Source organism: Anguilla anguilla, chromosome 4 (genome assembly GCF_013347855.1).
Source record: "Anguilla anguilla isolate fAngAng1 chromosome 4, fAngAng1.pri, whole genome shotgun sequence".
Lineage (NCBI taxonomy): Eukaryota > Metazoa > Chordata > Actinopteri > Anguilliformes > Anguillidae > Anguilla > Anguilla anguilla.
Genome location: NC_049204.1, coordinates 30,494,869 through 30,509,280, shown reverse-complemented (window position 1 = coordinate 30,509,280; position 14,412 = coordinate 30,494,869). Strand labels below are relative to the sequence as shown.

General features: G+C 37.6%; 1 long non-coding RNA gene across 1 annotated transcript; it reads right to left on the bottom strand.

The window, feature by feature from the left end:
- Nucleotides 1-4,132: 4,132 nt before the first annotated feature.
- Nucleotides 4,133-8,603, bottom strand: LOC118224742. Its single transcript, XR_004764693.1, has 3 exons — nucleotides 8,273-8,603; nucleotides 5,688-5,823; nucleotides 4,133-5,470 (listed from the first exon to the last, which is right to left on the bottom strand). It is a non-coding gene; the product is annotated as an uncharacterized LOC118224742 (long non-coding RNA).
- Between the last annotated feature and the right edge of the window lie 5,809 nt (nucleotides 8,604-14,412).

Sequence of the window (14,412 nt, the reverse complement as noted above, 5' to 3'; positions counted from 1 at the left end):
ATGTAAAAATGAGCCAAGGTACTGGAATGAATTACATATTTCAACAAATTCAACTAACATATGTTCACATGCAATTGTACTCAATTGTAAAGTCATTGATAACTTTGAATTATTGACAAATGTGAATAAAAATAATAAAAGAAAACATCATAAATAATTGTTAAGAGGGCTTCATCTACCCTTTAACACATTACATTGATTGGCTTCTGTACTATATCTGAATATATTATTGCACATTTCTGTGAGAAGCACTTCACGGCACTTGCAGTAAAATAATAGAAAAGCATGGCAATGGATGTATGCAGCACTTTGAAAATCAGCTGAAAAGCTCAATACTAACTGTCAACTGTAGGTCTAAAGGCAGATATTTGCAGGTTTTTAGGCTCTCTAGAATCTGGACACGCTTCAAATGCTGGTGGAGGATATAATTTCATGTATTTGATCATCTGAATCCATTGCAAGAGATCCAGAAATGTCAGTAAGATAATTTGGCCAGGGGAAAATAAATAAATGAATAAATATATCTGAATTTAAATGAATTCCCTCCTCTTGAATGAACTTGGGCGAAAAAAAAAGTTAATTTGATTGTTCAATAAAATGCATATTTATTTTTGAATATAGATACAGGATATCACCTGAATGAAATGAGATATACTGCATGTATACCATTAGGCCTCAGGGCACCATCTCCCCTGTCCCAGTCAAATCTACAGGAACAGCAAAGTACAGTAAATACGTGTGAATATTTTATGAGCGGCCGGTAGCCATATTGTTCCTGTGGCATTTACTTTAATTGATCCGCAGTGTTCTCCTCATTGGTTTCCATTAAGTTAATAGTGTTATAAATAAGTAACGAGTGACCTGAGATTGGCTCCATCTCACAAATTGCAATACTGAGTTGTTCTGCAACAGATCAGATCACTGTATCCAGACAGCTGATGATTCAACATTATTCATATAAAGAGTCAGCCTAATCTACATATTGTTATAATTAAACCCTGTCAAACAATACATAGCCTAAGTAAATGTCTTGTGTCTGAGAGGGGAACTTACCTGAGAAGAGGTTTTGATTGCACCATTTCTGCCATTTGACATTTGCATTTGCCATTTTTATTGAGTAGCTGCTATGATATCATGTGACATTTAATTCTGTGTTAATATTTAAAATACCGTACAGCACAGAGATAAATCAAAATGTAATAACACAAAGTAAAAATGTATTGTAAAAAAATGATTTAATGCTTAGATCTAAGCATGACTCAATGCAGTGATACTTCGCCATCACCCGAACTATTGTAACTACAACAATAAATAAAAATAGTGACAGAAACAGCCATATTTAATGACAATATTCCCTTAATAGTGAAACATTTTTGGGACAGAAGCGTTGTATAATGCTCAGAAATTCCAATGGTAGTGAAATATTGACCTAGGATATTGTGGGTTGGACCCTGTCGCCAGATCATTGAGCAACCTCAAATTTGCATCAATTACCCTGGATTAAATGAATTAAGAAAATAGAACATTCAAATTACCCCTGGGTTGCTGTTTAGAATATAAATAATGTAGTGATGTAATAATCTATTGAACAGTGATCAGAGGAGGTAATTACTCTGACCAGCTCATCTGTAAAGGGGAATGGACAGTCTGTAAATTACATTGGCTTTGACTTTTTCTAGCAAGCCCACATTCCAATAAAGCATTCATGGAAGAAGCACGTCCTATGTTGAAATATTACACATTATTTAATTAGAGCTTTTATATTTGAAATATAACATTATCTTGTTGTGAACACATTAAGTAAATTATATATGCCACCATGTCTGAATATCACAAACTTAATGCATTCCCAAAATGTATGAGACTCATTCATACATGAATCTTCATTTAGGTAACACACGCTAGTATTTCTGTATTCTGCATAGGAAATGTTAAGCATTCATTTCCACAGTGAAAGTATGAAATGACTTCATGTGACATTACTGCACATCACTGCAGGAGCAGATCTGGTGCAGAATAAGTGTTTCATAAAAAAACACTTTTTAATGAAATTCAAACAAAGAGATGCTGTATATAAAAATGTAACAAATGTCATGCTGTAATGTATAGAATTTCAGACTTTTAGTAATCATCGTAAGATTGCCTTCTTGTAACAGTTAATAAAATAATTGCACAAGGAGGCTACTTTTAGGAAGCCTGCAACTTAATCCTCTCCATTTACCCGTTCTTCACATACATCAATACCACGGCCCCACAAGCCAATTAACAAAGCACCTGATACCCCATGAGCATGCTGTACATCACATGATCAAACAGAGTTCTCAGTATGGTTGAGTCTTTACACTGTGGTAATACATCTGAGAAGGCCATGACCACTTTAAATGAATTGACACTGCTAAAATGTGCACTTCCCATGTCCAAGTGACTGAGGTAGTGACCAATTTAGCAACAAAGATGTAAACAATAAAACTGAAAACTTAGTGTAAAGTGCTACATTTCCTGAGAAACGTGCAGGTTTCAAAAACACCTAAATCAAAAATAAAATAAAAACACATTTTCACCAATATGAAGGTTTTTCTCAGACTGCCACAACGACATAGAAATATAATGCTTACTTGTTGTGAAATGTGTGAACAACACAGGATAATAACACAGTATTTGCCATACCTTGCCAACTCATATGCCTTCCAAGACAACAGAAGGCATTGTGGTTATGTGTGATCAATCAACAAGACTGGTCAGAAGTTCAGGTAGGCTGCCAGTTAGCTAGCAAGTATTACATGTCCAAAGGCTAGAGATATTATACTTCAGCATGTTGTTTTGCTAGCAAACTAGCTAGTGTATGGTATTAGCAAGCTATATGGTACAATTCTAATGCCAGTATCTTCAGGTTAAATTCAACAAGCTTATTCTTGTTCAGTCAGGTTCCTCAAAATGTAACTAGGCCACCTTTCACAAAAAAATAAATAAAAATAAAATAAAAATAATAAAATAAGCATTTAGTGCAACAGGAAGGTGAAAATGTGTGAGTATTGGTCAGCCACAATTTCCATTTATCATGCAGTAGCTTCCTGCAGAGCTTGCACATGCATACTGATGATATCATGTATGGTTGGGGGTCCATGTTCATCATAGAATAAGAATGAGAAATTGTGGCAATACAATTGCATTTTATAAAATAACACAATAAAAAAATACTATTTAGCATGTATGTGTACAAAATATTATTTCAATCCAGGAAGATGGATTTCGGATTGCTAACAGGCAGGATTCAGTTTTCTTCAGTATAGGCCTTCACATTTAAAAAATCATTTTAATAAGACATGAATGTTTTTTTAAAAGAAATTAAGCTGTGGTAAAGATAATAGCCAAGAGGGCAGACGATGAATCAAATGCATACCTATTTTATTTTTTCAAACAATATCCAAAATGGCACATTGCAATAAATCCTTTGAAATACTGTAGATACTAAATGTTTAGTTTGAAAATAATTTAAATGTCTGATGTCTATTTATAAATTTTAGATACTGCTAAATGTAGTGATATTGAAGATTTATTACATCCTTGTGTCTTTGTGTCTCACATGATGAGTAATAAACACCACTGTATCCTGATCAGCAGTGTATAAAAATTTGTGTATAAAAATCTGCACTAAATGCTGGCAAAAGATACTGTGAATCTGTTTTTTTGTTGTTGTTTTTTTTGTTTAGGTTTCTTTGCTTCTACAATTCTTTACAATTTGCTTACACACATTTAAGAGTGTGTGTGTGTGTGTGTGTGCATGTGTTTCAGCTATAATTTAGTGCATTTTAAAACACTGAAAAGCAATGAGAACAAGTTGGGGTTTTGTCCAGGTCCGATCATTAGCTCTATGGGTCCCCTAGTGGTGAAATACAATTAAAATTCATCCCTAGTATCTATTCTGCCTTACTTTCATTACAAGAAAACAAATTTGAATAATTATTTTATTAATTAAGATTTAATTAATAATAAATAAAACAAAATGTTCTCTTTAGTTGGCAATTATGAAAGCATATTTCGAAAGAAAGCTTCCAAGCAGACTGTAGGAATATGTCTTTAAGCAAATCTTTTATAAGACAACTTCACAAAAAAACTTGAATCCGCAAATGTGTAACTGTGATCAATATAAATGCTTTATTGTTTTTGACAAACAGAAGAAAAATATTTAAACTGAAAAAATAAACTTGCGATAAACATGTATCATCAGTAAATCAACACATTGTCTTTGGTTATGTGCTGGAATTATTAAGCAAAACTTATATTCATGAAAAGCTCTATCACACATATCACTGTGTAGTACAAACCATTAAATTTCGGCTGATATTCAGCATATGTTCTGCACATTAAAATACAGTGTGAGGGACAATAATGTAAATGTATGCATTTAGAGAAAGTGACAATGTTCCATAGAGACGGTGGCAATGGCTAACCTGCGGTGCGTCATTTGTTCAGACGCACTTGGCCTCTCGTTGCATAAATTGAGCTATCGCTGACACGGTGGACATTTTGTTTCACGGCCCTTGTGCCACCGCCATCCTCAGAGAAGAATCTCTGGACGGGAAATGTCATTTCAATATCGATTTGCATAAAAAAGTATGCCCGTGCGCGTGTGTGTGTGTGTGTGTGTTTGCGCACGCATGTGTGCGTGTGTGCATGTGTGCGTGTGAAGGAGGGGCTAGGGGTGGGGCTGGAGGCGATGAGATAAAATGTCTGGTCTTGGGGACAGATAACAAAAAAATAATACCACTTGCATTTCCATTTGTTGCCTGAGCCACGTCTATACAGCACAACCATCCTATTTAGCATTCCTTAAAATGCAAAGAAACACAGCATTGTATATTCTGTATGAAGCTCAAGCAAGAACATATGGCTAAACACCTACACATAAAATGCATGGAACTCATGCATTCAAAGTAAATGACAGTCCATTGGCAGAAAAGTGACTTCATTACAAAATATTTATCCAAAATAATTTTCTGCAGAAAAAAATGTTAGCAACTATGGAACTAGAAAAAAAATGCAAAAGGCAATGTCGGTACAGCTGCACTATTCACAAAGGCTCAACAGCACAGAAATAAACAGGGAATGGTGATGTTTCTGTGTACTTGAAAAATGGAACTTGGTGCTGGTTTCAATGTTTCTGTGCTGTAGCCTACAATATAAAGAGACCTGGCAGCTGAGCACTTTAGGATTTAAGTTCATTGGATTTTAGTTCCTTGAAGTCGCTGAAGAAATGACTCTCCTCGACTACGCGTATTCTTAAGCAATAACAACGCGATCCGTATTATCCACCCAAGAATACCCGTCACCGAAGAGAGTCTTTAGGAAGGGAGCAAAACGAATTGAAAGATACTGCATGATCCTCAACCATTTGGCAACAGCGAGCAGTTTTGAAATGATTGATTGAAGATGCCTTGTATCTCAAGGCAAGGCCCCATCAATGGCTTTTCTGCAAACAGAAATTAACACAATGCATTTTGAAGTGAAGCTATTTTTTTTTTTGTCGTTGTTGTTGTTTTATGCTGTAACACCTTTTTTTCTTTCTCCTGTCTGTACATCTCACGCCTCTCCCTCTCTGGCTCTCTTGTTATCTGCAGCAATGCATTAAGTCAAGCTGAATGAGAAGGGGGAAATTCAGGGGCAAAACCCTCATAGCTGGTGCTTACCTGAACCATCAGCATTCTGCAGCCAGCCTCCAGCTCTGGACCCCTGATTTCCATCCATACGATTCCCATCGCTCCTGTCTTCAGTGGCTAAGCCCAGGCTGGTTCACTGGCAGATATCCAAGAGTAATGAGCGTTCCTGAAAAAGTGGCAAATGGTTAGGGTTCACTGTGGAAATCGCGGCCTTTCAATCCCGCCTTAACATCGCTATTGTCTACCCCATTAATAGTCAACTAGCCCTGAAAAATGTCACACAAAAAGGAAATCCATTAGCAGCAGGAGGCAAATTATAAATAATACGGAAAAAAAAATTAAGTAATGAAGCCTGTCAGAACAAGGAACAATTTGTGTCATTTGCTTTTTCTTTTCTGTAGGATGCATCAGCTTTCACGACTAAAATAATAACCAGAAACACAAATCAGAATGTGTTCATTTGAAACAATGAATAAATGAATAGCAGTACTATATGGTGTCTTCACAACACAAAATACATATCAATGTCATAATTTCTGCATTTAATATTATAATTGGAAATATTAGCACGGCGGGCAATACAATTGTTTAATGCTGTTAAAATTGGATGCTGTTATTATGTCCATAAATGTAATGACACATTAGAATAGACAAATCTGGCTGATCACGTATTTAATTAGACATTGCACTCAAAAAAGACAGATTTTAGAATGCATGTAACCATATTGTGTTAAACCACAATTTGTCCTGGTATGTTAAAATTACAGTTTCAAAGTGATGATAGCAGTAGGATTAAATTTATTTGGAATATGTATAGAATGCTGCTGGTAAATGTACATAAATCAACACATTTAAGTATATAAAAACTCAATACATATATCTACATATGAATAAAAAAACAAGTGATATAGAATGTATCAATTTATTAACTTATATGATTAAAAAGAGCATAATATATCAATACCTCATCCAGAAAGATTCAATTATTCCTGTCCATTTTACACATCACACGTGTCCAATATTTCTGCTTATCACAGTATGAGATGATGTAAAATATAGCAATGCAAACTTAAATCATGACAATGACAGGAAATTATTTTATCATAACCTTAGAACACAACGATTTGGGAATGTAACTTTTAAGTTGCCATATTCGAGAATGAAATTAATGAGTTAGAGCTTGCCACTGAATATCAAGCCAAAGCCATATTGACACCTGACATCACATCAGAACACAGACACCATTTCAGAAAATATGCCTGGAATATGAAGTTCAATTGAGAATACATTATCTACATTTTAAAAGAGTACAATCAAAGCTTTAAAAGAACTTCAATCAGAAACTGCAGTGTATGCGCAAGCACAAGCAAGCAGCATCAATGCTGCACATCCGGTTAAACCCACACAACACCAGCACAGAGAGACAGGGCAGCTACAAAAATCGAAGTCAGATCTAATGGTTGTGTTAGTTTATACGAATCATACACAATTAAAACTAGCCAGTACACCCTCAAAAGAGAAAAGAGCACGCCAGATACGCAGGTCATCGAGCAATGAAGTACAGCAAAATGAAATAAAATCACTCACTTTGTCAACGGAAACATTAACACGGTAACGCGCCAGGTGGCTTCCACAACGCGGGAAGAGGGAAACGAAGCTTACCCAAAGTCAGCCTCTGACGGCTCCTCGGGGCAGAGAAAGCTGGCGGACCCTGAGAGCCCCTTCTCCACTACGGCGGCCGTGCCGAGGCACTGAGCAAAACAAAAGCGCCAGCGCATCAGCGCTAAGCAGGCTCAACTCCACGCCGCGGCAGCGCTCCCTGCGAGACCGCCGCTCTCCGAGCGCAGGCGTACCCCCTCTAACCCCCCTCGGCTCCTCTGCCCAGAACATCACTGTCAGAGTGGCTGACAGCAGAGACAAATTCAGGCTCACTCTCAAAGCGTGCAAAACAGAGGAAAAAAAACCTAGATTTGATATTCCTTCTAGTGGAGTGGAATTAATCGATGCGTTCCCCATGCATATTTATTCAGGTTGTAATTGGCAAAGTTCCTCAAGGTACACTAATCCTCAGTTTAAATTACCCTGTCACTCATACGGATTTGCGCCCCTCCTTTTTGTATGGCAGTACATATGCACTGTGCAGTTGGCAAAAAAAAAAAAAATAAGAAAAAGAAGTAGTAATATAAGGCAGCAGCAACAACAAAAAAAAAAAATCCCTGCCATATTTTGCCATTTGACACCCCTGGATGAATCTGTATTCTCTTCCCCATTCCACTCCCCCTCCTCATTACAAGAGCTCAGCGGCGCGCTATTCTACCGGCAACCCGCAACTTGCAAGACCTGTGATTGCAATTTAATTGCAGGCATCCCATGAATATGTTAATACCGTGCAGCACGACGGGCAGATCCCGAGAAAGCTTCACTCAGGCAACACGCACGACAATGACATGCTCACAGAACTCTGGATTACACCAGCTACGGTCTCCACCGGCTCAGCGGACAGCACCGCGGCTGGTAAAACATATGAGGTTCTTACCGGGGAATAAAAAAAATAAATAAAAAATAAATAAATAAAAAGGGAAATATTTCCACTTCCACGTAGCGTAGAGGCTTACCCCTTCAGTCCTGCTGCAGAGGCGCCCTCCTACTGAGCACAAAGCCAGGGTGTCGTCTGATGTTGGGCTCTGATATGCCTTGGATGATAAGCTCGCCTTGCTTCCGTCCACAGCTGATGTATATGGGTTAGTGTGCTGGGGACACGGCGGAGCAGAGTGCAGGCGTCACCCATGTGCCCCGAGCGTGCTGGAGGAGTCCTGACCAGTCGCTCGGCAGCCCCCTGAATCTGCAGGTAGATACAGCACAGCCTTACGGATGCTCAACAACAACAACCAAAAAAAAAAAAAAAAAAGGATGAGAACGCTCTCGCCTCTGAGCCAGTTGTTGCTCACCACAGCGAATGAACTTACACAGAGAGAAAGGCAGACTGAGAGACAGTGAAAGAGACAGAGCGAGAGAGAGGGAGTGAGCAAGTGAGAGAGAGAGAGAGAGGGAGAGAGGGGAGAGAGAGAGAGACAGAGAGAGAGAGAGAGAGAGAGGGAGAGAGAGAGGAAGCCCAGCATAAAAAATCAACAGCTAGGAGGCTGGGTCCGCACAGATCTGTCTTTTACTCTGAGGAAGGGAGGGAATAATTTGATTTGAGCAGCACACAGTTACAAAAGCAGTGAGTGGAGGGTCCCAGACATATAATGGTGGATTAATTGTGGGAGATCTGACGTGCAGCATGCTCCGTAGTCCCGCGTACATGACTTCCCAATGGGGAAAGGCCAATGCCCTTTGGGACCATTGTTAATATACAATCAAAAAGCTGCCATCATGAAAACGGTCATGTGTTCACAGCCTCTGTTCCTGATCACCAACATATGCTATCTGAAGCAGTTTAGTTGGCTGTAAAAAAAAAATGCAATTTTCTCCTAGAGTCGTAAAGACCCCCATTACCTCCCCTTATGGAAAAAAAGTCAAATGTGACATGCTGTCTTCAGCGACTGTGCAGCATGGATACAGACAATTTGAGAATCAAGGCGCTTCGCATTAGACACAGAAGTGGAGAAAATTCCTTCGTGTGCCGTTGAGTCCTTAGCTTTCAAGAGAGAACAGAGAATTTCCTCTGAAGGAGGACTAAAAAACAATTGCAACTAATTTCATTCAGGCAGATGTAAGGTTGTTTTAATGCCAAGAACCCTTTTAACTTTCCGCAATGGGAATGACTTTTGAAGCTGACATTTTCAATTACTATGGCCTAAAATGGTTTCAAGAAAAGTAGATATTTTCCCCTCAAGTAATGGTCTGAAGATCAGAGACAATTCTCAGTAGATCATAAAGGTAAATATTTACATCCATAAAAACACTCAAATAAAATGTTAATTTCCCTCTTTCAGAAAAATAAGCAAAATAAAACAAACACAAAAAAACATGTAAATCTATTATAAAAGGTTTAGTTCAGTATTTCTTTCATGTGAATTTACATGCTAATTATTTCAAACCATTTATTAGGAATGTACATAAGACCAGGTAAATGTTATAGCTCTGAAATTAGTGGGAACAAAACAAATATCATTTATGTACATGGGAGTAGCTATATGGTAACTATTAAGTATATATAATAAAAACATACTCAATATACAAACAAAAATAAAATATAATGCTCATAGACTGGTTTATGGATTTACTGAAAATTATTTGTCATTGTTATTGTTCAGCTGTTATTTTTGCAATATTTGTTCTGCAAACAAATATTCATATTTCTGCAGAGGCATTTTTTACAGGTGGCTTACTTTTCATTGAAATACATCATTGCATTATTTAATAAAGATATAACAAAGTGCTATATGTGGACATACAATGGCCAATGTTGGTGACTTCAGTTTTATGGACTAATAGCTATTTCAATTTTGTATAAAATCTTTATTTAAAAAAAAACACATTACATTCAGTTGTATGGCAAATTATGTTATAGGTAAAACATTTAAACTGTGACTCTTTTATGATAAATAGAAAATAATAAAGCTATCCCTGCTAATAGGCTTCTAATACAAAGCAGACAAAGGAACTGAGAGTGCAGTACATAGCGCTCCCTCCTAATACATAGCAATTTACTGCCCCCTATTGACTCATCTGGCTCCTCCCCTGTATATACAACACTGAGGTCTTCATTGTTCTTCAGAGTGTATGCCTCATTTAAATGCCACATTGAAATTATGTCAGAATAACAAATACTAACTAATTCTTCATTCAGTACAGTTATTGAAGTGACAAAAAAGACAACAAACAAAACAGCTCTACACAATGAGCTGCTGTGGCTTAGCCAGCACATCACTAAAGAAAAACACACAGAAGAGGGGAATTTAAAAAGCACACAAGCAGAGGCAGAGAGGACTGAGGATGAACAGGCACCAGCTTTAGATGTGTCAAGGTGGAGTGAACAGCAATCACAAAGGGCTAGAAAATGCAGTTCTTCAACACAGCAAGGCCAACATTTTCTTGTATGATAGTCTACATTCCGCAGGAAAATCTATACTGTTTTTTTTTTCTTTTTTGACATATCACAAAGTACCAATTAATATAAGTGTGTTCCAGCCAACTGCAGGAACATATAAGGTCAAATCTTCTTTGTTGATGGTCTGTTTGCTTCTGCTGAAAATTTTTAAATCGACTCTCAGAAGCATGACCGCTGTAATGCATTAATTGCTCTTTGCTTGTAATAGGGTACAGATCTTGCAGTGCTGCATGTGCTATAGCTTGACAGAATTGGCAGTAATCTACCACTGTTCTGAACTTACTGCACTAAAGGCAGTGTTGTGAAATCACAATGTTTTATAAGTACTGAATTGTTTCCCTGCATATTGGGGATATGTATTCACATTCTTGGGTTTTCACGATGGCCACTTCAGAATGAGGACAAGGGCAGCAAACATGAATTGTGTTGTACGTGTATGCTGTTGTACATGGCGATTTGCACACTGGGCCGGATTGGAACAGGTAAAATGTGATCATGCATCATGGGAGCATTCTCTTCTGTTCAATCTTCAACTGTCTGAGCAAATTCAAACTGCAGCTATTTTCATTTGAGTCGTCTGAGTTGCTTGTGGGCCTGTTATTAAAGCAAATGCACTGCTTCATCTGCACCTGTTAAACAGCTATAATAATTCCCTGACTGGTGTAATGGAGGTGGTCCTATAGAAAACAGAAAAACTGATTTATTAAAATCTGATGCGCTCAATTTATTCGCCACAAGCTTTTCCTTGCTGCAGGGAAATTTGCATAATCCAGCTGAAATAAAGACCTGCTAAGGTTTTACATCAACACACATATGCATGCCATATGACGTGTGTTTGTTTGCGTGTTTGTGTGTCTGTGTGCGTGTGTGTGCATGTATGCATAATTTTGTTTAATTTCACTTTGACATAAATGCATCGGTCTCCTATTCCTATTGCCATTGTTTATGTTAATGGAAGGCTGCTCAGAGAAAATAAATCAATTAAAAACATTGAGTAACATAAGTAGTATGGCTAAGAGTATGAAGACAATATAAATGTACAGTGTTACCCTCCAACAGTATGAATGATATGGTGCTAATTTAGAAAAAGCTACAAATTATAACTTTGTCACACGATTTTTCCCAAATGAGTGCTTTTTCTGTATTTTTATTTATTTATTTCATTTAATCTTACTTTTGAATGTTATAGACATACAGCATTTAAAATAAAGAGCAAAGGACTACAAGTTGGCTAATAAACACATGACAAATACAAAGCATTTTTCATTACACCAAGCCTCAGTATAATTGCATGAGTGTGTATGTAGGTGTGTGTGTCTCTGCGTGATTGTCTGTCTGTGTGTGTGTGTGTATGTGTGCATATATGATTGCTGGTGACAGGAAACACATACTCAAGCAGGTCTCTTTGCAGGAATTTGCTACACTACGCAGGACTACCAAAACAGAACACCAGGGCCCTCTGGCTGCCAGGCAACAAGCTGCACATCAGACATCCCATCTTATACAGGGCTCCTCTTCACCTTTGACCTCTGGGAGGCCCAGTACAGAAAGCCATATCACCTGCAGTAATAATGACCTCTGTTACAAAATAATATAATACCTCTGTTACAATAAGCACCACACACACACACACCACACATGCGCACACACACACACACACACACACAGCACAATTTTATCATTAAAATGCCAATTTACCAAGATGGCTGAATGTGGAGAAAACAGCCCCTTGAAGTCAGCTCTGAACACTGAACATTTGCGCAGCAATCCGATATTGTTACTTAACACCGAGCAACGCTATCCGAGAGAAAACTGCTGAACCACATTTTTGGGTGATTTTATGGAAAGTGTGATTGCAAATAACAGTTCAGATAAAAGGTAAAGCCAGCCACATCAGATGTCAGCAGTATACAGACATTTCTCCTGAATGAATTATGTCTAATGTCCAGTAAAATGCTGTCATCAGCTGTAGTTTATTATTGAAGCAGTGCATGATTATTGTTTACACAGACTTTCAAGGCATACAGGAGATAAATGTCTACATCTGGTTAAAAAATAACACATAGTCTGTATCTCACCATAAACCAGTGACAGAGACCATTGACTGAAAATGCATAACTATTACAACCATTTGGCATCGCATTCCAATAAATCATCTCTAGAACCACCTTGCCATTCAGTACAGAATAATCTTAACTGATGAAGCATTCCAAAGAAAACATGCATGACATAAATCAAAGATCTGGAAAAATTAATGAGCAGAATCGTAGCTCAGCTTTGACTCGTTCACTCTTCGCTTTTCCTACATAAAGATCTCATCATAAGCATTTGTGGACTCGCTTAATGAAATAAAATCTGCAACATATCAGAAAAATCTGCTGAATAGAGGGGTTTCCCCTGCCCAGACACAGTCACTGAGACCCGCTCCTGACTTTGAGCAGACAGTGATCTCTAAGGGACATGAAACAATGTGTTACAGTGGACATGGTCTGCACATCATCTGCAGTGGCCCAGGATGTCAGTACAGAGCAAACCACAGGGAATGAAATCTTTCTGCTCATTTTCATCTCCCAGCATAGCCAGCAACATAAATCCGTTGCTCTCTCATGCAAATTATTTCCAAGTTATTAAAAGGGCCAGAGACACGCGTTTGGACTGAATTAAAGGTTCGGCTTTTTTCAATTAGATATCAATAAATGTGGACGAGTGGTTTTAATGGGTAAACACATTAAAAATTCAACCTGATAGAAAATCTCTTTTGGGTTGGTTTTTGAAATACTCCGCATCCACGCGGAATAACTGTTTTCGCAAGGTAAAAAAGAAAAACCTGTTGCTAATGCCCTGAGTTTATGAAAAAGAATGACACGCCTACCCAAATGCATTACGTGAACATAATATGGTTAATTGAATGGAATAAAATACATAGAGAATGTCGGATAAGTAGAGCAATGAAATGCTTTTCAGGAGCCTTCTTTCTGGAACTGTCACCTATCATTTATATGGTGAGGTGCTGTCAGGACACCCAACTGATCTAATATCTGTATTCATCTGTCAATACTGACAAAGCAGAATTATTACATGTCACTAAATATTTATAGCTACCGAGCTTTAAGCAGACAAGATTTTTCCATATTATTTGTGTCTACCAGTCATAAATTGACCTCGAGCCTGACCTCTGTCTGTAGCCATAAGTCTTTCAGCTGCAGCATTAGAGAGATAGCACTCATAAATCAAGTCACAAATTAAAGCCTTTAAGCCATGGCAATCTACACAGGGCAGCAGCACAGACCAAACTGAATACTCAGATGGCTTGGAAAAAGTGGTCTCTTTATTTAATTCCACCCAAAAGGCCCAAAACATGTGTATTTGATTATTAATTTTCAAGCACTGTTATTATTACTGTGTCAATCGGGTTTTAATGTCATTAGCCAGTGGCAACAGACATTGCATTATTTAACAATAGCATGATCTTACAGCAGAAAGAAAAAGCATTATTATTATTACTATTATTATTATTATTATTGTAAATTATAAGTAATTGATTAAAAAGTGTATAATGAGCTGTTTTTTTTATTCTTTTACCCAATCAACACAGCTGGAGTTACCTCACCCATGGGCCCAACAGAAGTTCTCTACCCAGGAATAAAATCTGCAACCTCCTCGTAATACCCCACTGCTACCTGCAATTTCAGTAGTTTCAAC